Source organism: Trachypithecus francoisi, unplaced genomic scaffold (genome assembly GCF_009764315.1).
Source record: "Trachypithecus francoisi isolate TF-2019V2 unplaced genomic scaffold, Tfra_2.0 Lachesis_group8, whole genome shotgun sequence".
Lineage (NCBI taxonomy): Eukaryota > Metazoa > Chordata > Mammalia > Primates > Cercopithecidae > Trachypithecus > Trachypithecus francoisi.
This window is the reverse complement of record NW_022681473.1, coordinates 67579966-67600396: the sequence shown is the minus strand read 5'-3', so window position 1 is coordinate 67600396 and position 20431 is coordinate 67579966. Positions and strand designations below refer to the sequence as shown.

The following is a 20431-nucleotide window of genomic DNA, read 5'->3' as shown; positions in this document are numbered from 1 at the left end:
CATTAAAGCCAAAAGGCCTGGGTTTCGGGAGGCAGAGGTTGTGGTGAGCTGAGATCACGCCATTGCACTCCAGCCTGGGCAACAAGAGTGAAACTCTGTCAAAAAAAAAAAAAAAGCTTAGGTTTATATTCATTTCACATTGTTCTAGGAGTAGTAGCCAATGCAATTAGACAAGAAAATTAATATTGCAAAGGAAGAAGAAATATGTATAATTCCAAATGATAAAATAATTCATTGGGGGTCTGGTGATAAAATTAATATAAAAGACTTTAGTTTGAAACTCAGATCCACCACTGTGTGCTCCTTGGCAAGTTATTCCACCTCTCAGATCCTTTGTCTCTTCATTTATGAAATGATGACCTTCCACGCAGAGGTGACCTTGGAGTTGGCTTCAGGTCCTTGTTGATGTCTCAAGGTCATCAGCTGTCATGCCCACCACGTAAAGCTTGTGCCTCTGCTTTTCTTGGTCAATACAAAATAGGTGCACTTCAGGGCTGCTGCCACTCCCTACCTTGCAGACGTTTGGCTGAGAGACGTGGCATTAATGGAGGTTGGATGTGCATACCTACACACACATAACACACACACACACAGAGCACACATACACACACACACACTCACAAGTTCAAGATGCTGGATTTTGACAAGCATGAACCCCTTCACTTTGACCATCACTGATTTGCTTCTCCTACTGACTGCACTCTGGGAAGGTGCAAGCCACACTGGGTAAGGTTTTGGCAAGTCTTCCTAGGAAAACTGCTGCCAGATTTTCTGTGAGGTTGTTGAAAATGCAGTTTATGATCACACATACGGGTTCTCATACAAAGAACTAAGAGGCTCTTCTCTTTGCTTGGCACTAGGAGTAGTTATATTTCTTTTGAGCAATTACTTTAATGTTCCATTGTCTTATGGACCCCATGGATTGTGTAATCTACATTTCCCTCTTTGTTTTGTTACTAGGAAGTTCATATCCAAAATGGTGACCAAATTGTAGCATGGATTTTGCATACAGATTTCAGTCCTAGATTTACCTTTTTTTAAAAAAAAAGCCTTTACTCTCCTTTGGTCCTAATATCTGCACATGTTTATTCTTTTATTGTGCGGTACTGCTTTTATTCTTCTTCATCCTTAAAATTTTGGAGGAACAAAGTAGAAGTAGAGATAGATTATACATATAAATAATCTACATATATTCTTTCTATCTATCCACCCATCCATCCACCTACGCTTCCATCTGTCCATCCATCCGTTCATCCATCCATCCAGCCATCTGTCTGTCCATCTGTCCGTCCATCTGTTTGTCTATTATCTATCTATCTATCTATCTATCTGTCTGTCTGTCTGTCTATCTTTGAGAAGAACAAAGAATCTCACAGTGTTGTTGTGAGACCCAGTGCAAGAGGGTTGTGTTTGTTAACCATAATGTTGTGCTGGGTACAGGCTCCTTTGCAAAGACCTCTTGCTGCCTACTCACTCTACACAAAATTAACCCATTAATCTGACAGAAAGCTGACTGCACTTTTCCCTTGTCAGAGCCACCATCCCCCTGTCATTTACATATCTGTTCCCCACAACAATGCAGCTCCTTCAAGCAGGGATTCTGTTTGGTGCATTTCCGTGGCCCCAGACTCCCAGCTGAGGACCAGGTGTGCTGACTTTCATGTCATTTTGGCATTTTTGTTCCATCTTCAGTTCAAAAGCATCAACCAAGGCAAGAAGACCAGTTTTGCTGAATCCATGCTGCGGTTGCTGGAGAAATATTCCCAGAACCTGGAGGACCTGATCCAGGAGCGGACTGAGGAACTGGAGCTGAAGAGAGAGAAGACAGAAAGGCTGCTCTGTCAGATGATTCCCCTGTGAGTGGCCCCTGGACTTGAGTGTGCCTCTAGCCTCAGCTCTAAGCCCAGGGCCTGGAATATAGTAGGTGCTCAGCAGATCTGGATTCCATGAATTTATTCAATTCACTCATCCATGTTTATTTATCTAACATTCTTCTTACGCAGCACATTACTTTGTTTAGTTAGTTTAGTTAGTTTTGTTTATTATTATTATTTTAGATACAGGGTCTCACAATGTTGCCCAGGCTGGCCTCAAACTCCTGGCCTTAAGAGATTCTCCTTCCTCAACCTCCCAAAGTGCTGGGATTATAGGTGTGAGCCACTGCACATGGTTCATACAACATATTTTTATAGAGCCCTCACCATATGCCAGGTACTCTGTTGGGCACGTGAGTGGAATTTCTGCTCTCTCACATCCTTGGGAGCAAGGAGCTAGGTACAGTGCTTCCCCCACCCCAATATCACTTCACAGGAAGTCATGTCCAGACAGGGCAAGTATTCACTCCAGGGCAGTCAGCACACCAACGGACTTGTACCAGATGTGCTGATGCTCAACACAGTTTCCTCCCAAATATCCCTTCCTAGCCTCCAAACTGTCAAAAATAGGCCCTCATACCTTATGTGTCTGGCCCCTCCCATCCCTTCAGGTCTGTGGCCGAAGTTCTGAAAATGGGGGTAACTGTGGAACAGGTTACCATATACTTCAGTAATATTGTAGGTTTCACCATCATCTCAGCCCTGAGTGAACCCATGGAGGTGGTGGGCTTGCTCAACAACCCCTACATGCTGTTTGATGCTGTTCTGGGCAGCCATGACGTGTGTAAGGTGAGAATACCAGGAGGCTGGCATTCCATTCCTCCCTTTACTGTGTCATGATGGTACATTTAGTTCCATTCATTTATTTATGTGTTTGTATCAGCTAGCTATTGCTGTGTAATAAATACCCCCCCCCAAAACTCAATAGGGTAAAATGATAAGCATTTACTATTGTTCACAAGTCTATGGGGCCACCAGAAGGTTCTTCTGGACACACTCACGCATCTGTCGTCAGCTATGGGTGAGGTGGCAGCTCTGCTGATCTCAGTTGGGTTCTCTCATGTCTCTGGAGCCTTGGCCAAGAGAACTCAGCTCTGTTCCGCAGCCTATCTTCCTCCAGCAGGCTAGTCCGGGATTGTTGACATGATGTGGCAGGGTTCTGAGAGAGAGGACAGAAGTACACAAGGCTCTTGAGATCTAATCTGGGATCAGGCATATTACAATTTCTGATGTATTCTTTTTTATTTTTATTTTATTTTATTTTTTTTTGAGACGGAGTCTTGCTCTGCCGCCCAGGCTGGAGTGCAGTGGCCGGCTCTCAGCTCACTGCAAGCTCCGCCTCCCGGGTTCACGCCATTCTCCTGTCTCAGCCTCCCGAGTAGCTGGGACTACAGGCGCCCGCCTCGTCGCCCGGCTAGTTTTTTGTATTTTTTTTAGTAGAGACGGGGTTTCACCGTATTAGCCAGGATGGTCTCGATCTCCTGACCTCGTGATCCGCCCGTCTCGGCCTCCCAAAGTGCTGGGATTACAGGCTTGAGCCACCACGCCCGGCCATTTCTGATGTATTCTATTGGTCAAAATGAAAGATTAGTTCAGATTCAAGAGCTGAGGAAACAAAGTCCACCTCTTGACGGGAGAAGCTTCAGAGTCTCGTTGCAATGGGGTGAACATGGAGCGGGTGAAGGATGTGGGCCATTTTGCATTTAATGGACCACAGTGTTTACTTGTCCATTGTCTGTCTATCCATCCCTTTACAATCTTATCAGCAGGCATTTCTGTGCCTGACCCTGTGCTGGGCATGAGCAGACAGATGACTCAGCTCCCACTCCTATGCTCAAGGAGCTCTCAGACCTATAGGTAAAAGATGATGACCCGCAGTGAAAGTAATAATCCTGGGAGGCGGAGGAGGCTGAGAGGGCCCCAACCCAGCTAGGGGTAGATGTGTAAAGAGCAGGGAAGACTTTCTGGAAGAGGTGCTGTCTTCCCAGCATTGTCCCATCTGGGAGTGGCAGCCCCAGGCAGACAATGGGTGAAAAATGTGCTAAAGCCTGAGGCTTCAGAGGGCCTGGTGAGTGTGGGGAAGCTGAATAAGCTGGGACGACTGGGCATGAATGGGCCAGGAGTGGGGAGCTGGGGGCACTGGAGAGGACAACAGAGGCCTCAGCAGGGCCTTCAGGCCCCTCCCTGTGCACCTCTCAGTCCTGGGTTTGAGTCCCAGCCTGGCCACCAGCTTCTGTGTGGCTTTGGGCTAACAGCTTCCCCTCTCTGGGCCTCTGTTTCTTTGACTGTGAACACGAATGATGACCACAGTTCTGGGAGGGCTCCCAGAGGATGGGAGGATCCTGTCCCCCATGCACAAGTGGATGTCAAGCACGGAGTGTGAGAGGGAGTCACCTCCTGTCCGCCCCTCCTCCATTCTACCCGTGCTATGGGGACCTTCCAACCCCAACACTGCCCCTTGTTCTGATACAGGGGGTCTAGGGGCAGCTTCAGACATGGTGGGGAAGGTATGGAGGGAGGTCCCAGGAAACACCACGCCAAGGCTCTATTGGCCTTAGCCCTAATTTGTGACTCACCAGCCTGTCCAGCCACAGCCCTCCACAAAGGCAGGGACAGGGGAGGGCCAGGCCCCGAGGGCTGGAGCCAAATGGAAAAGGATGCCTTGGGAGGAATTTTTCGAGGACACGATGAACTCTGAGATGCCAGACAATCTGCTGATAGCATTATTTATAGTATCCCAACAACAATAATTGCCAACACTTATGGGGTGTTTAGTGCATACTGGATGCTAGTATTAAATGCTTTATATGTATTAGCCCATTTATTCAGCAAAACAATTTATGAAGTAGGGACTGGTACTGCTAATTTATATATGAGGAAAATGAGGCAACAGAGGCTAAGTGGCTTGTTTGTTAACATAATCTCAGTGGGATCTGAGGCCAAGATTTGGTCCAAAGGCCCTTGGTCAGGGAGGCTCACCATCCCCATGAGATAGACATCCTCAGGATAAAGCTGCGGGTTCATAGTGGTCCACAAGCCCTCCAGGAGCTGCCCCACCTACCTCCCCAGTTGTGTCTCCACCTCTGCAGGCCTCTGGATCCTCACACATGCCTCGCTATCTCTAGCCCCCAGGCCTTGGTACCTCTGTTTCTCCTCCTGGAGCAGTGCCCTCCCTCCTCTTCACCTAGCTCCCTTCTGGCCGTGTGTCTGGTCTCAGGTTAGCCTTCCCCTCCTCCCAGACACAGTTAGGGGCGCCTGTTTGATGCTTGCATAACTCCCCCCACGTTGCACTTTATGGTTCCACCCTGAATCACTCCCCAGTGGCTGGCAGTGTCCAGCACATCATAGATCCTCAGGAAATGTGTGTTGACAGAATGAGGAGGACACTGAGGCACAGGGAGGGAAGTGACCCACCTGAGGTCACACAGCTGGCCAGCAGCAAAGCCAGAACAGGAACCTACGGCATCCACCACGGTGCTCCATCCACTGCACCATACTGACCGACACACACCCCCAGGACCTGCGCCACCGACACCCAAGGGTGCAGCTTCCCTCCTGTTCCCCATTCAGGACCTTAGATCCCCACCCTGGCCCGCGGTTCCAAGGCATTCCTGAGTTTCCCTCTTGTCTCCAGAGTCGCCCTGGCCCCACAGCCCCAGGAAAAGATTCCTCATCTCATCTCGCTGAGCCCCACAGCTTTGATCTGCCCTGAGTCACCCCGGCCTCATCTCTTCCTCCGCTGCTAATCTTTCCTCACACATGTGTCGCCTGGCTCTGAATCATCCCTTCTGATCTGCTCTGAACTCTGGCCAGGAGGTCTGCATCTTTCTGGCAGAATGAAATGAAATCAAAAAAGGCCCACACAACCCTCCAGATGTGGGGAAAGAGGAGGCCCCTTCTTCATGATGTGCGAGCATCTCTCATCACTCATGTCATCCACCTCGGTTTCCCCTTCATCCCCAACAGGATCTGGTTACTGCTCTTTAATCCGGTCTGGGTTGGGAGGCAGCCAGGCAATCATTTCCTGGTTTCGCGGGGGTCTGCGATTCCCTCCCGCGCTCGCTGAGTGTGCACTTTCATGGACATGACTCCAGAGCAGAGCCACTGGGGGCTGTCGCGGAGGCAAGGCCTCAGCCTCACCTGTGGCTCAGCCAGGCGTCAGTCTTGCCCTGGCCCTACTGCCAAGCCACCCTGGGCATGTCACCTCTCTGAGCCTCAGTACTCCGTTTATAAAACAGGGATGAAAGTGTCTCTGGTATAGGATTGCTCTGCAGATTAAGGAATGTGAGAGAAAGCGCCATTGTTCATTTAGTCATCACCTTACCCTTGGGCACCTGCCACATGCCAGATGCTGAGGCATCCCTGAAAGCACAGAGGGAAGGGACAGCATTAGTTAATCGCCTACAGAGGGCTCACTTGGCTGGGGAAATTTCACAACTGATCTTATCTAACCCTTTCAGTGCCTGTCGGGGTATGGATGACTATCCTTACTGTATAGATGAGGACGCAGGCACAGGGAGGGTAAATGACTCACTCAGGGTCACACAGCAAGTCAGTGGTGGGGTTAGAATTCACATCTGCGTTTGATAGCAGGGACCCTTTGCTTGCACCTCTCCCCTGGCTGTTTCTCCCATCTGTGAAGGGAACCACTGCCTCACTTTCAGCTGAGAGCCCACTATGATAGGCAACTTTGAGTACATCACCTTTACGAGTCCCTGGAGAACATGCCTGTGCCTGGTCAGCTTTCTGTCTCTAGGGTTAAGGAGTGAATGTTAAACACCCTGCGCGTTCCCTTCCAGCTCAGGCATCAGGCAGGTCAGCAGCTTAGAGATCAGCTTTAGCAGATCAGAGAATGTGGTCTGGTTGTATGGCCACCGTGGGGCTTTCTACTCCTCTCCCCTAGTCTGGACTGTGGGGTCACACATCTGAGGCAGGGCTGGGTCCCCAGAGCTGGTGCACCCTCCCTGTATCACAGCTGCACACCCAGCAGGCAGGGTGAGAGCAGAACCTCCTCAAAGAGAGAGAGAAAGGGCCCAAGCTATGTGCAGCAAGAGGCAGCATAGTGCACAGACTCTGGAACTGGACTGACCAAGTTCAAACCCAGGCACTGGCTGCAAGTGACCTTGGCAAGGGACTTAATGCCTCTGACCCAGTTTTCACCTGCAAAATGGCCTTAGTAATGGTACCCATATCCCAGAATTCTTGTGACCATCCAATGCGTTCATAATTGCAAAGGCTTTGGGACTGTGTCTGGCACATAGTAAGCACTATATGAGTGTTTAAGAGGCACTTAGTCCTTTTTCCAGTCTTGCCTATCAAGTAAGGCATTCCTCCCCCTGCAGTGAGGAAGAAGAGAGAGCAGGGAAAGCCAGGAGTCTCTCATAATTTTCCCTCCTGGGGAGTGGAGTGGAAAATCTCTTTTGTGGAAAGGTGCACAGCTTGGGGCAGCCCTGCCACCACCCCTGCCACTCTTACCACCAGTCAATGAATGCTGGGTGGACAGCAGCAGGCAGGCCACAGGGCGGGAGAGCAGGCCACAGCCCAGAGGAGGGAGACATCTTTCTTGCTGGGGACTGGTAAGATTCTGTGCCCTAGATTACATGTGAGCGGGACTGATGGAGGGGTGGGATTTCAGCAGATAGAGACTGGGGAGAGTTTTTCAGGCAGAGGGATCTGGTGCTCCAGGCCTCGAGGTGAGCAAGCACTGGGTGTCTCTTGAAATGGTAGAAAAAGTTTCTGTCTGGCTGAAGCGTGGGGAACCAGAAGCAACTGTTAGAAAACGTCAGGCAATCATGCAGATGAAGGGGGCCCTTGATAGTTAGGCCAGGGGGCCTGAATTTTAAGCCACTGACCATAGGGAGCAAAGTGAAGTGCATATCAGAGCGGAATGTGATGTGATTAGGGCAGATCACCTTTTGGTAGTGCGGTGGAGGATAGCCAGGGTGAGGGAGAGATCACAGGGCTGTGTGGGCGTTGGTAGTGGGGCACAGTCCACACTTGTGTGTGGCGTGAGAAATTTTTTGAATTACAGCGCCCCCTATGGGCGGTGGTGCATCACTATTCTTGTGCACCAGATACTAAGTGCAGAAGTGCCTGGCAGGGGAGGCTGTGCTGCCCCGGACTGGTGAGGCCAACACGTGCCTGCTGTAGGAGGAACAGTGCAGGAGCCGGGAAAGACTCAGAGGGTAGAGTTGCTGTCTTCACCCTGGCAAGCTTGGCCTGTGGCAGGGAAGAAGGCTGTGCTTCATTCACATCTGTATTCCGAGCACCTGAAACAGGGCCTTAGGAACAGAAGAATGTGCTTAGGAAAGGTATACAGGTACAGTTCAGGGGGTGGAGCTGGAACCAACCAGTGAAAGGCAGGTTTTAACTCAACTCAAGTTTTGAAAATCAGAGTTACAGCCGGGGGCAGTGGCTCACACCTGTAATCCCGGGACTTTGGGAGGCCGAGTCGGGCAGATCACCTGAGGTCAGGAGTTCGAGACCAACCTGGCCAACATAGTGAAACCCCATCTATACAAAAAAACACAAAAATTAGCCAGGCATGGTGGCTCACGCCTGTAGTCCCAGTTACTTTGGAGGCTGAGGCATGAGAATCACTTGAATCCAGGAGGAGGAGGTTGCAGTGAGCTGAGATTGTGCCACTGCACTCCAGCCTGAGCAACCTTGGTAAAAAAAAAAAAAGAAAGAAAGAAAGAAAGAAAAGAAAAGAAAGAAGAAACGGAAGAAAGAAGAAAGAAAGAAAGAAGAAAGAAAGAAAGAAAGAAAGAAAGAAAGAAAGAAAGAAAGAAAGAAAGGAAGGAAGGAAGGAAGGAAGGAAGGAAGAAAGGAAGAAGAAAATCAGAGTTGCCTAAAGAGAGAAGTGGCTACTGAAGAAGGAGAAACTTTTCTATCAAGGGATGTGAATAGGTGAGAACAGCCACTGGGGTGGGGGAAATTGGGTGGGTGACCAGCAAAGCCCCTTCCAGTTAGGAGATTCCAAAACCGTGATCATGAGGAAGAGGACGACAGCAGCCTCTGTGTATTCAGCATTGGTATGCCTGCTTCTGTAAATACTTCACCTCTAACATTCATTCCACATAAGAGGAAACTGAGGCTCACCCAGGTGAAGTTGTCCAGGTAAATGGCAGAGCCAGGGCTTGAACCTACATTTGTCTCATTCCAAAACCTACATTCTTTCTAGTACACCTTTGGAAGGCCATCAGGGTTTGGAAAATGGGAAGCGTCCTCTAAATATATACAGTCCTCTCCAAATTAATCCCTGATCTGTCACTATGGCCTTGAACAGATGGGGTACCCAGGTCTGCCACCAAGGAGCTCAGGGCCTGAGACCAGAGACAAAAAAAAGAGCCATTGTCGCCTGGAATACAGACAAAGGGGACCTGAAATGTACAGATCCGATCGTTGCTAAAGTGCCTGGAACTGGAGGCCTAGCAAAGATGGCATTGTGGGCCAGAGACCCACAGGGCGGGTTGGGACTCCCAAGAAGCAGCCATGTGTAGCAGGATGTGCGGTGGGCCAGGGAGGATATGTTCTCATGCTGGAGTGTGAAGGCTGCTGTTTCTAGGTGGAGACCACTGGGGATGCCTACATGGTGGTGTCGGGGCTGCCTCAGCACAATGGGAGTCAGCATGTTGCTGAAATCAACAACATGGCCCTGGATATCCTCAGCTCTGTGGGTGACTTCTGGATGAGGCATGCACCCAACGTGCCCGTTTGCATGAGGGCTGGCCTGCATTCAGGTATGGGCTAGGGGCCTCCAGGGTGAGGGGCCACATCCATCTCCCAGTCTTTCCTGGGGCACTGGCTGGGACGCCTCCAGTGGCATGCTTCTGGATGTCTGAGATTCTAAAACTCTATGGTAAAAACATTCTGTTTCTTTTTCCTTACATTATTATTATTATTATTATTTTATTTTTTATTTTTTTATTTTTATTTTTTTGAGACGGAGTCTTGCTCTGTCGCCCAGGCTGGAGTGCGGTGGCCAGATCTCAGCTCACTGCAAGCTCCGCCTCCCGGGTTCACGCCATTCTCCTGCCTCAGCCTCCCAAGTAGCTGGGACTACAGGCGTCCACCACCTCACCCGGCTAGTTTTTTGTATTTTTAGTAGAGACAAGGTTTCACCATGTTAGCCAGGATGGTCTCGATCTCCTGACCTCGTGATCCGCCCGTCTCGGCCTCCCAAAGTGCTGGGATTACAGGCTTGAGCCACCGCGTCCAGCTTTCCTTACATTATTTTAAGGTCCTAATTATGTTATAAATAAGAGAGTCAGGCCGGACATGGTGGCTCACGCCTGTAGTCTGAGCATTTTGGGAGGCCCAGGCATGGGGATCACAGGAGGTCGGGAGTTTGAGACCAGCCTGGCCAACATGGAGAAACCCTGTCTCTACTAAAAATACAAAAATTACCTGGGTGTGGTGGCACACACCTGTAATCTCAGCTACTTGGGAGGCTGAGGCATGAGAATCGGTTGAATCCGGGAGGCGGAGGTTGCAGTGAGCCGAGATGGTGCCACTGCACTCCAACCTGGGTAACGGAGTAAGATTCTGTCTCCAAAAAAAAAAAAAAGAGAGAGAGAGAATGTGTGATGCTGATAGTCTGATGGAAGAGGCAGGACAGAAACCTTCTGTGGTCATGCAAACAACCAAATGTTTCCTGGAATGGGTCTGGGAGAGCCCTCAGAGTCATGAATATACCCTTCCCATGTCCCTGCTCCTTCCACCATGGTTCCCCTCACCTGCAGGATAAAGTCCACTGGCACTGCCACCACCACCCCACCACCACCATAGCTTCTCCAACCCCATCTCCCACCACTCCCTGCATGGCCCTCCATCCACACTCAGCTGTGTGCAATTTCACACACACGGGTTCCCTGCCTCTGTGCCTCTGCGCCTGCTGTTCCCTGCCCACTCATTCTCTCATCCTTCAAGACAGAGCACATGTATCCTCTTCTCCAGCAAGTCCCCTGGGCTGGATTAGGGGCCCTTTTTGATGCTGACACAGTCCTGGTGCTTCTTTCATCACAGCCTTGATTGCAGGTTACACATCTCTCCCCACCAGGCTGGGAGCTGCCCAAGAGCAGGGAGGAGCTCTGATCTATCTATGACCCCTCACCTCCAGCACAGAGCCTGGCACAAGCATCAGGTGCTCTCTGGATGTCGCTGGAGACTCCAGTTAGCTTAATCCTCACCCCACAACTGGAGCCCAGGATGTGCAGTGGGGAATGGCACAGGGGGTAGAGAAGGGTGAGGCTGTCATTGGGCTCTCTCTCTGGTCCAAGACCTGCTGGAGCTCACCGGGTACATTCGAGTTTCAGGGTCCTGTGCAGCAGGGGTCGTGGGTCTCACGATGCCTCCGTCTTGCCTCTTTGGGGACACTGTCAACACGGCCTCCCGGATGGAGTCCACAGGACTGTGTGTGTATCTCATACTTCTATCCTGTCCAAGGCAGAGACTCTTTCAATAACCTGTGCAGCCTGGCTGTTTAATATAGTTCTTAGTAACCAAATCACCACCTGGTGGCAGCGTACCCTAGTTTTCAGGAAAGCAACTACTATGTTGGTGCAAAAGTTATAGCCATTTTGGCGTTAAAACTAATGACCGCACCATTCTCCTGCCTCAGCCTCCCGAGTAGCTGGGACTACAGGTGCACACCACCGCACCCAGCTAATGTTTTGTATTTTTAGTAGAGACGGGGTTTCACCATGTTAGCTAGGATGGTCTCCATCTCCTGACTTCGTGATCTGCCCGCCTTGGCCTCCCAAAGTCCTGGGATTACAGGCGTGAACCACCAAACCCGGGAGGCGGAGCTTGCAGTGAGCCAAGACTGCAAAGAAAACAAAAAAACAACAACTAACGGCCAAAGCTGCAATTACTTTTGCGCCAGCCTAATAGAAGGAGATGATCTATGTCATTGGCTCTTTTAACTTTCCACACAATATTTGTGGTGATCTCATGAGGGCATTAGCAGAGAAAACAATGACTCAAGAGGCAGGAAATCTGGGTCCTAGCCCTGGCTCTGCCACTGACTTGTTTAGTGTCCTTGGGCACAATGTTCTTCCCGTAGGCCTCAGTTTCCCCATTGTACAAAAAGGAGACCCTTTAAAGTGTGTGTGTGTGTGTGTGTTTTAATTGGTCACGTGCCACCTCCCTTTATGCTGGGGCAGCCCTGACAGCACCATGAAGACATCCCCAATGTTTTTGGCCCTTACTGGCAGCAGGAGCTACCACAATGGCTTGGCTAGAGCAGTGAAAATGTTGAAGCCCCAGGTCCTCTGCCTCTGGCTATGTAGGTGGCTGCTCCTTAATGTTCAGGGTACATCCTGCATAACTGGACACTATGGCTCTACTGGAAAGTCCTGCTCTTAAAAGAAAACTAAAAACTGCATATCTTCCCTGACTCAGCCTTCACTGACTTCCTTACAAGTAGAAATTATGTTCCTGGGGGTTCTGACTCCGTCATGAGTTCACCTTAACACTCAATCTACGTAATTTGCTTTTCCTCTGGGTCTCTTTTAGTGACCGACAATTCAGAGGGACAGGAGGGCCAGAAGAAGGGTATTGCATAAATCATCACTATGTGTATGATTGATTGGAACTGCAGTCGCTGCAGGCTCCTAATGATTTTACCAAATACTGGGTATGCTGTCACCAGGTGGTGACTTGATGACTGCCTTTCTTCTCAGCGTACAGAATTCATGTCAGCCGAAGCACTGTCCAGATACTGCTCAGCCTTGCTGAAAGCTACCAAATTGATAACAGAGGTCAGACTGAACTGAAGGCAGGAGAATTTCATGGTCTTTCTGGGAAAAGTCCCCAAGGATCCAGTTTCTGTGGGAAGCAGGGAAGATTCTCATCTGACTGATATGACTGCCCAGAGTTGGGGATGTAGCTGGTCACCTTTACATGTCCTCTATGCTCCCCAAATTCTAAGGAAACATTGCTTCCTGGGAGCCATCTGGCTCCCTGTGAGAGGAAAGGCCAGGACAGAGAAGTCACTTCTCCTGATGACCTATCTGTGTAGCATGCCAGTGTACAACACACATCAAAATATTTATCACTCATAGTAATAACGAAAGGAGCAGTGTTGTCCCCATTTTACAGTTGAAAAAATTCAATTAAAGAGGCGGAGTGGCTTATCAAAGTCACATAGCTCGTAATTCAAATCTCACAGCTCCAAAGCTTGTGCCTTCTCCATAGCACTGTTGGGCTCCTACCCATCCCTCAGAACCCCAGCTCAGACACCATCTCTCACTGCAACCCACCCTGACCCAGGAACACTTCTTCTCCTCCTTCTTCCCCACACACAGTGACTGTCATGCCTTCTCTGTGTACCCACCAGTCCCAAGGCCAGTTCTCTGCTGTTACAGTGTAATGTTGGGTTGCTAATGCTCATGAGCACCTCAAAAGCAGAGAAAGGTCTGTAACCTGTGCATTCTCTCTTAACGGTAACATTCTATAAAGGCAATGGTTCAGCATTCCTTTCAGTGATTTTCTTCCTACCCCTTCTCCTCTTATTCCTCAAATTCCTAAGCTGAAGCCAGGTCTGGCAGGGGGACCGGAGCAATCTAGCTTAAAGGCCTGATGCACTGGGTCCTGGAAATTGGGTGCCATATGGGACTCGCTTCATTACACTGCGGAATGTCGGTGCAGGAGGCTGCAGCACAGAGATGGGCAGCAACTTGTTCATGGTCACACAGCCTGTGAAGGCCAGCAAGCAAGGAATCCTTTGCTCTGGATGGCTGGGGTTAGAGGAGAGTGAGCTGGAATAAGTCGGGGCAGGTGTGTCTTATTTAAGGAGGGTGAACACTGGGCGTCCTGAGGAATGGATGACTTATGCCAGAAAGGGATGCAGAGAGGTGTGGGGAGGGCAGAGAGGTGTGGAGAGGGCACCATGCCAACCTCAGGCTCTTCAGGCTGGCCTGGGGGCTCCAAGGACAATATTCATCCCATAGAGCCCTGGCCCAGGATGGGGCACGGAACCTCCAGCCCAGCCAGCCCTGACCCTCATGTTCTCAAGCCCCCTCACTCCTGACCTCCAGGAGCTGCACTCCCACCCCAGGGGAGGCCACCACACCAGGTCCTTCCATTGTGAAGTTTGGAGAGAATCACAGATGGTGGGATTGTAGCACTCTAGATCTGCTGATCACAGAGCTCATGATTCTCTCTCTCTCTCTCTCTCTGTCTCTCTGTCTCTCTCTCTCTCTGTCTCTCTCTCTCTGTCTCTCTCTCTGTCTCTCTCTCTGTCTCTCTCTGTCTCTCTCTCTGTCTCTGTCTCTCTGTCTTTCTCTGTCTCTGTCTCTCTCTGCCTCTGTCTCTCTCTGTCTCTCTCTCTCTCTCTCTCTCTCTGTCTCTTTTGCTCTTCTTTCTTTCTTTCCCAGGCTGGAGTGCAGTGGCGCAATCTCGGCTCACTGCAACCTCCACCTCCCAGGTTCAAGTGATTCTTGTGCCTCAGCCTCCCGAATAGCTGTGATTACAGGCATGTGCCACCATGCCTAGCTAATTTTTGTATTTTTGAGTAGAGATGGGGTTTCTCCATGTTGGCCAGGCTGGTCTTGAACTCCTGACTTCAAGTGATCCACCTGCTTCAGCCTCCCAAAAGGCTAGGACTACAAGCATGAGCCACCACGCACTTGGCCGGGTTATTTCTTTAACAGAGAAATATTAACTTATTTAATCTTTACAACTTTATGCAGTACTGAGGAAATGGAGGCACAGAGAGGTAAAGTGAGTCGGCAAAGTCACACAGCTAGAAGGCAGCAGAGCCAGGATTTGAATCTCCAGGCTCTAGGCTGCTCTCCACGGAGCTGCTGGAATCACACATTCTGCCCTTGCTCTTCAGCTTGAGGAGGTTTGCATGGGGAGGGACCTTCCCATCCCCTTCCCTCTCTTTTCCAGGGGAAGGGCATCAAAGAGACCTACTGGCTGCAGCGGAAAGCAGGTTTCCCCAGGCCCCTCCTCACACCTGTGGACATCAAACCTGGGTGAGTAAGAGAGATTTCCCAAAAAGCTTGGACGCTTTTGTTTTATATTAATATTTGTGATTTTTCTGATTTTAAAAGTATTTCCTGCCTAGTGTGGAAAACTTGGAAAATACAGAATTCTTCGAATATTCAATAATCCCTATCTTTCTACTCCTGGAAGACAGCTGCTGTTAGCACTTCAGCAGGGCTCCCATGCGCCTGTTTCTCATGTGCTTGGCGTGCATGAGGTCATGCACTTCTCATCCCGACCTGTGCCCTCAGCTCACTGTCCTGAGCACCTTCCTGTATTGTTCGGAGTACTTTATAAACATACCCACAGTAGGCCGGGCATGGTGGCTCACTCCTGTAATCCTAGCACTTTGAGAAGTCGAGGCAGGTGGATCACCTGAGGTCAGGAGTTCAAGACCAACCTGGCCAACATGGTGAAACCCCATCTCTACTAAAAATACAAAAATTAGCTGGGCATGGTGGTGGGTGCCTGTAGTCCCAGCTACTTGGGAGGCTGAGGCAGGAGAATCGCTTGAACCCAGGAGGCCAAGGTTGCAGTGAGAGGAGACCGCACCATTGCACTCCAGCCTGGGTGACAAGAACAAAACTCTGACTCAAAAAACGATAAACAAAAAACCCATAAACATACCCGCAGTGACTGCATCTGAATTGCAACCTGTGGACACTCCAGGATTTACAAAGCCTATCTCTGGTGCAGACAATGCAGAGTCTTTCCATTTTGAACTGACTACAGGTCATGATTTGGTAAACATTATCATGCATTTATTGCTATTCAGACTATTTCTGCAGATAAGGAATTTTTAGATAAAAAGAGCACCCACATGTTGGGAGCCATGTGAAGCAGATTCTCAGAGAGCTTGTGCCTGCTTGATGATTTGTCTCTTCCCTCTGTTCTCTGTCCCCTAGAACCCATGTCCCTCACTGAGGGCAACATGGATGGGGTTGGGGAAGAGAGAAAAGTTAATAACATTTTACTTCAAAGTGCTGTTCCTTACTCCCTTCCATCGCATCAGTGGGCAGGCAGTCTGCAGAGAGTCAGAGGGCAAGGGGCACAGGTGTTGCCAATTGCCAAGAAGGTCCCAGGGACCATAGAGACTGACTGGCTGATTGCACCGGTGGGGAGGCTGAGCCTGGGGAAGGGCAAGGCCCCACCTGGAGTGCTACAGCACCACCACATCAGCGCCTGGGCCAGAGCTCAGGCTCGCTATCTCCCTGCCCAGAATGTGCCCTTCATCAAAACTTCCAACGGGCTCTGCTCAGTTCTTCCAAGATGGCCCCCCACCCAAGGCCACCCTTCCCATGCCTCATAGACAAGCAGTATGGGCTTCCTGGGAAGGGACCAGAGTTGGAGCAGCCCAGGCTGAGTATCATCCAACCAGGTGGAACTGATGTGAGCAGGGCAGGTCACAGCAGCCATCGCCTTTCCCTCTTGCTGTTGGGGGGCCAAGGCCTTGGGACCCCAGGAAGCCTGGGGCACAGCAGTGCCTCGGGGCAGGAGTTGCTCCCGTTCATCTGAGTTCCCCCGTGCCACACACACATCAGGGTCCAGAGGGGCTCCCAACAAGGGAGGGAGGGAAAGAGAGTGAGTGTGTGGGCAGATGCCGGTGTAGGACGGCGAGCCTCCTGGGGTGCAGACACACAGGGACACCCTTTTCACAGGGACACACCAGCCTCTCGGGGAGAACCAGCTTGTGCTGGTGGAAAGGGCTTCACGTGGCTGGGGCCCTTCTCCTTTGCAGAGTGATGGATGGCCTACGGGGCAGGCAACGTGGTGTGAACACAGGGCTCAGGCCTGGCCCTGACTGTTGTGTGGCAGATCTTGCTCCTGTCTGGGCCCGTTGGGCTCTTCGGCTGGACTCGGTCCTCAGCTGCCCCGTGGTCCTCTTCTCCCTTCCCTTACGTGGAGGGTCTCTCCTCCCGTTCTCCTCCCTGTGTCCTGAGGAGTAAGCCCTCCTCTGGCCTTGCCTCCCTACCAGCGCCCACCCCACTGCTCATCTCCACTCAGAACTCAACTTCTCAGAAGCTGGCGGCTGCTGCTGACTTCACTTCCTCACATCCCACTCCCTCCCCGGCCCCCACAGTCTGACTTCCACCTCCTCGGGCCAGAGGGCTCTTTGAAAGGTCTCCAGTGACCTTCTGTCCATGTCACCAGATCCGGGGACAGTTTTAGTTCCCAACTTGACTGCTCAGCAGTGTTCACTCTGCTGCCCTCCTTTTCCTAAAAACTCTTTCTTCCCTGGCCTTCTCCTCTGGCACCAGCTCATCCTCCCCTTCTTGGGGCCTCCCTTGCTACCCAGACACTAATGACACCCAGTACACGCCTCGGGCTCCCACCCCACTGGGCACCAGGCTCCCGTCGCTCTGGCTGCTCACTCAGTGGTTCCTTCTGGGGCTTCTTAGCACCACAGACTGCAGAGCTCCAGCAACCCTTGAAACCTGGTCCTCCAGCATCCTCAGTCAGACAGCCCAACACCATCCCGGGCTCCTGACATCTCCACACCTACCCCCATCCATTAGCAAGTCTGGAGCCTCCAGAGCCTCCGGGGTGGCAGGTGGGAGTCCTTGCCCCCACCCAGGCCTCAGGCTGAGATCCTGCACACAGCATGTGTGTGTGCCTAGCAGGCCCCACTCCATCACACATCCCTCCTCTGGCTGGCTTCTCCACCTCCATGCCTCCACCTTGGCCCAAGCCACCACCCCTCTCAGGTGGCCCGTCGCAGGGCTCCTAGACAGTTCCCTTCCATCCATCTCTACCTGGCAGCCAGAATTATCTTTTAAAAACACAAACATGGGCTGGGCGTGGTGGCTCATGCCTGTAATCCCAGCACTTTGGGAGGCCGGGGCGGGCAGGTCACTTGAGGTCAGGAGTTGGAGACCAGCCTGGCCAACATGGAGAAATCCCATCTTTACTAAAAACACAAAAATTAGCCAGGTGTGCAGTGGGCGCCTGTAATTCCAGCTACTTGGGAGGCTGAGGCAGGAGAATCGCTTGAACCCAGGAGGTGGAGGTTGCAGTGAGCTGAGATCGTGCCACTGCACTGCAGCCTGGGCGGCAGAGCAAGACGCTGTCTCAAAACAACAACAATAACAAAAGCCACAGACATGATGGACAGGACAGGTTGCTGCTGTTAACCCTTCTGTGCTGTCCCATCGCCCTGAGACTAAGCAGCCTTTCATGCAGCCTCCAAGGCCCTGCGCTGTCCAGCCAGTGACTGCCCCTCGGCCCGGCCTCTCCTGCCACCTTCTGCTGCTCACCAGCTGCTCATGGGCCTCCTCGCTGTCCCGAAAGCACACCGTGTTCTTCCTACCTCCGGCCACTTGCTCTTGCTGTTCCTGTACCTGGAATGCCCTTTCTGTCATCCTAGTCTCAGTCAAATGCTGCTTCAGTCAGGAGGTGGCACAGGTCACACACTCTAGACGGGCCCTGCTGTCACCCTCCAGCTCATTTCCCAGCGTGGTGGCCTCCACAGCACTTGTAACTACTGACATTTCTTGTTTGCTAGTTGGCAGAGCTTGCCCTGCCCATGTAAGACTCAGGAGGTCCCAGACTGCCGAGGCATCGGCACATCTGTCCGTCGGTGCTCAGCACCCAGGGAATGTGACCTCTTGAGTCTCCTACACACCAGTCACCTTCCACCAAGTCCCCTGCCCTGGTCTGTCCTTTCAGGCACTACTGAAAAGCTCAGCTCCCAGTCCTCACCCCGCCCATCCTGTCTCAGAACCGGGAACCTGCAGATCTGGCAGCCATTTGTCATCCTGCGCCCCCTCAGCTGATGGCTTTTCCACTCCTGGACAGAAACTTTAGAAAGTGCCAGAAATGTTTTCTTCTCCTTGGCTCGGAGGGAGGGAGGAGAGCGGAGATAAGTCACAGTGGGCACCACCTGACATGGGAGCCTCCCAGACCTCCAGGCAGGCAGGGGAGGGTCTCTGTACCCTAGTCCTGCATGTGAGCTCGCCGGGTGCACACACTTGTCATGGGTGTGGAACACTACGTGCCCCTCTACTTGTCTAGAGATGAGGTCACAGACAGACACACGCACAGACACATACACACACACACACACACACACACACACACACACACACAGAATCTCTGCAGGAGGGGCTCAGGACAGGCTGGATGGGAACTTGTCTTGGAGCCGCATTATAAAGCAGTTATCAAATTTTTGCTTGCACTTTTTGTTATAATCTGATTTTTATTTTTTTGAAGCCAAGTTTCCTAAAAGTGTTTTTATCACCACTTTATGTATTTCCCATATCTGCAGAAGTGATTTATCTTTCTATCTGGGGATTTTGAGGTGGAGATTGGGGGAGGGGACAAAGGCCCCCCACCCCAGCAACCATGCCTTGGTGTAGCCACTGACTCAAGCAGCAGTACCCACGGAAGCGCTTTTCACCAGACATCACAGACACACTCCACACAGTGGCCCCCTCTCTCTGCCCTCGCCAAACAGGCACAAATTCCTCCCCTGCCAGCTGGGTTGCTGTGAGACCCTGGCTGTCCCTCGGAGCCTGGCTTTCTTCTCTGGGTAAGAGCAGTGACCCAGCTCCACCCTGTTCCCGGCACCTGTGAGCAGCAAGTGAGAAAAGGGAAGTGTGCAGGAGTCCAGGGTCCCTACCCTGGATCTGTATCATATCTGGGAGTCACAGAAGCCCTCACCATGGCCTCCCAACCTCCCAAGATCACGTCCTGAGTAGGGGCGGAGGCTGGGGTAACTCCCCATCTCCTAGGAGGCCACTGTGCTTGAAGCCGCACCTGCGGATGAGTCAGCAATGGCACGGCCTTGGAGAAGACGCTTCACCTTTCCCAGTCTCAGATCCCTAAAGTCCAAGGTAGGGCAGGTGGCATGTGCCCACAGCCAGGCTGCTCGGGGCCCAGGAGCACGAAGGAAGTGAAAGGAGCTCCCCGTCAGCAGGGTGGGGCTGTAAATGCCCACGACTGCGGCTTTCAGTGGTCGCTTTATGATTCTTGTTTCTCCTTTTTCCCCAGAGACCCTTGGTAAGACTTCATAAAGCAAGAAATCAGGGCGGCCTTTGCCAAAGCCTGTCAGGACACGGAAGACCTTGGCCAGGCCCTAAGAACGGTGTGGGGCAGGTGCCTGCACCAGCATGGAGCCTCCTGTGTATACCCCCTTCCCCCTCCCTGCTCCACTTCCTTCAAAGACTTCCTTGCTGAGCTCCCTGGTGGCCAAACCGTAAGTGCCCAGAGTGATAGTAATTGATGCATTCCCATACGAATCCTAGAGCTGAACTGGCCTCTCGACACAAAAACAATAAAAATAGAAACCCTCTCCTCCTTTCACATGGCGCTTTGTTCTCAGCAAATGGTTTTGATGCAGAGAGCTCATTACCATGAGAGCCGACCCTGAGGAGCCCTGTGCCCACTGTCTAGCTGCAGGGCCCAAGGCCCAGGGGGAGGAGGTCATTTGCCCCAGGTGGCACAACTGCTTCCGGCAGAAGCAAGGCTGGGACGAGGAAGGGAAGCCAGGTAGAAAAGGGCTCCAGGCTCAGCTGGGCCTCCCACTTGCGATATATCTGTTTTGTCATCTCTAAAAGGGGCATTGA

At 51.5% G+C, this 20431-nt stretch overlaps 1 pseudogene across 1 annotated transcript in view; it reads left to right on the top strand.

Annotated features, from left to right (window-relative positions):
• The window catches only part of LOC117081342, a 57290-nt pseudogene that overhangs the window by 22645 nt on the left and 14214 nt on the right, over positions 1–20431 (top strand). Inside the window, exons 10-17 of the transcript XR_004436150.1 lie at positions 1693–1856; positions 2486–2663; positions 9442–9616; positions 11192–11290; positions 12560–12654; positions 14772–14857; positions 19857–19950; positions 20030–20061. The product of XR_004436150.1 is annotated as a guanylate cyclase 2D-like (transcript). The remainder of the gene's footprint in view (positions 1–1692; positions 1857–2485; positions 2664–9441; positions 9617–11191; positions 11291–12559; positions 12655–14771; positions 14858–19856; positions 19951–20029; positions 20062–20431) is intronic.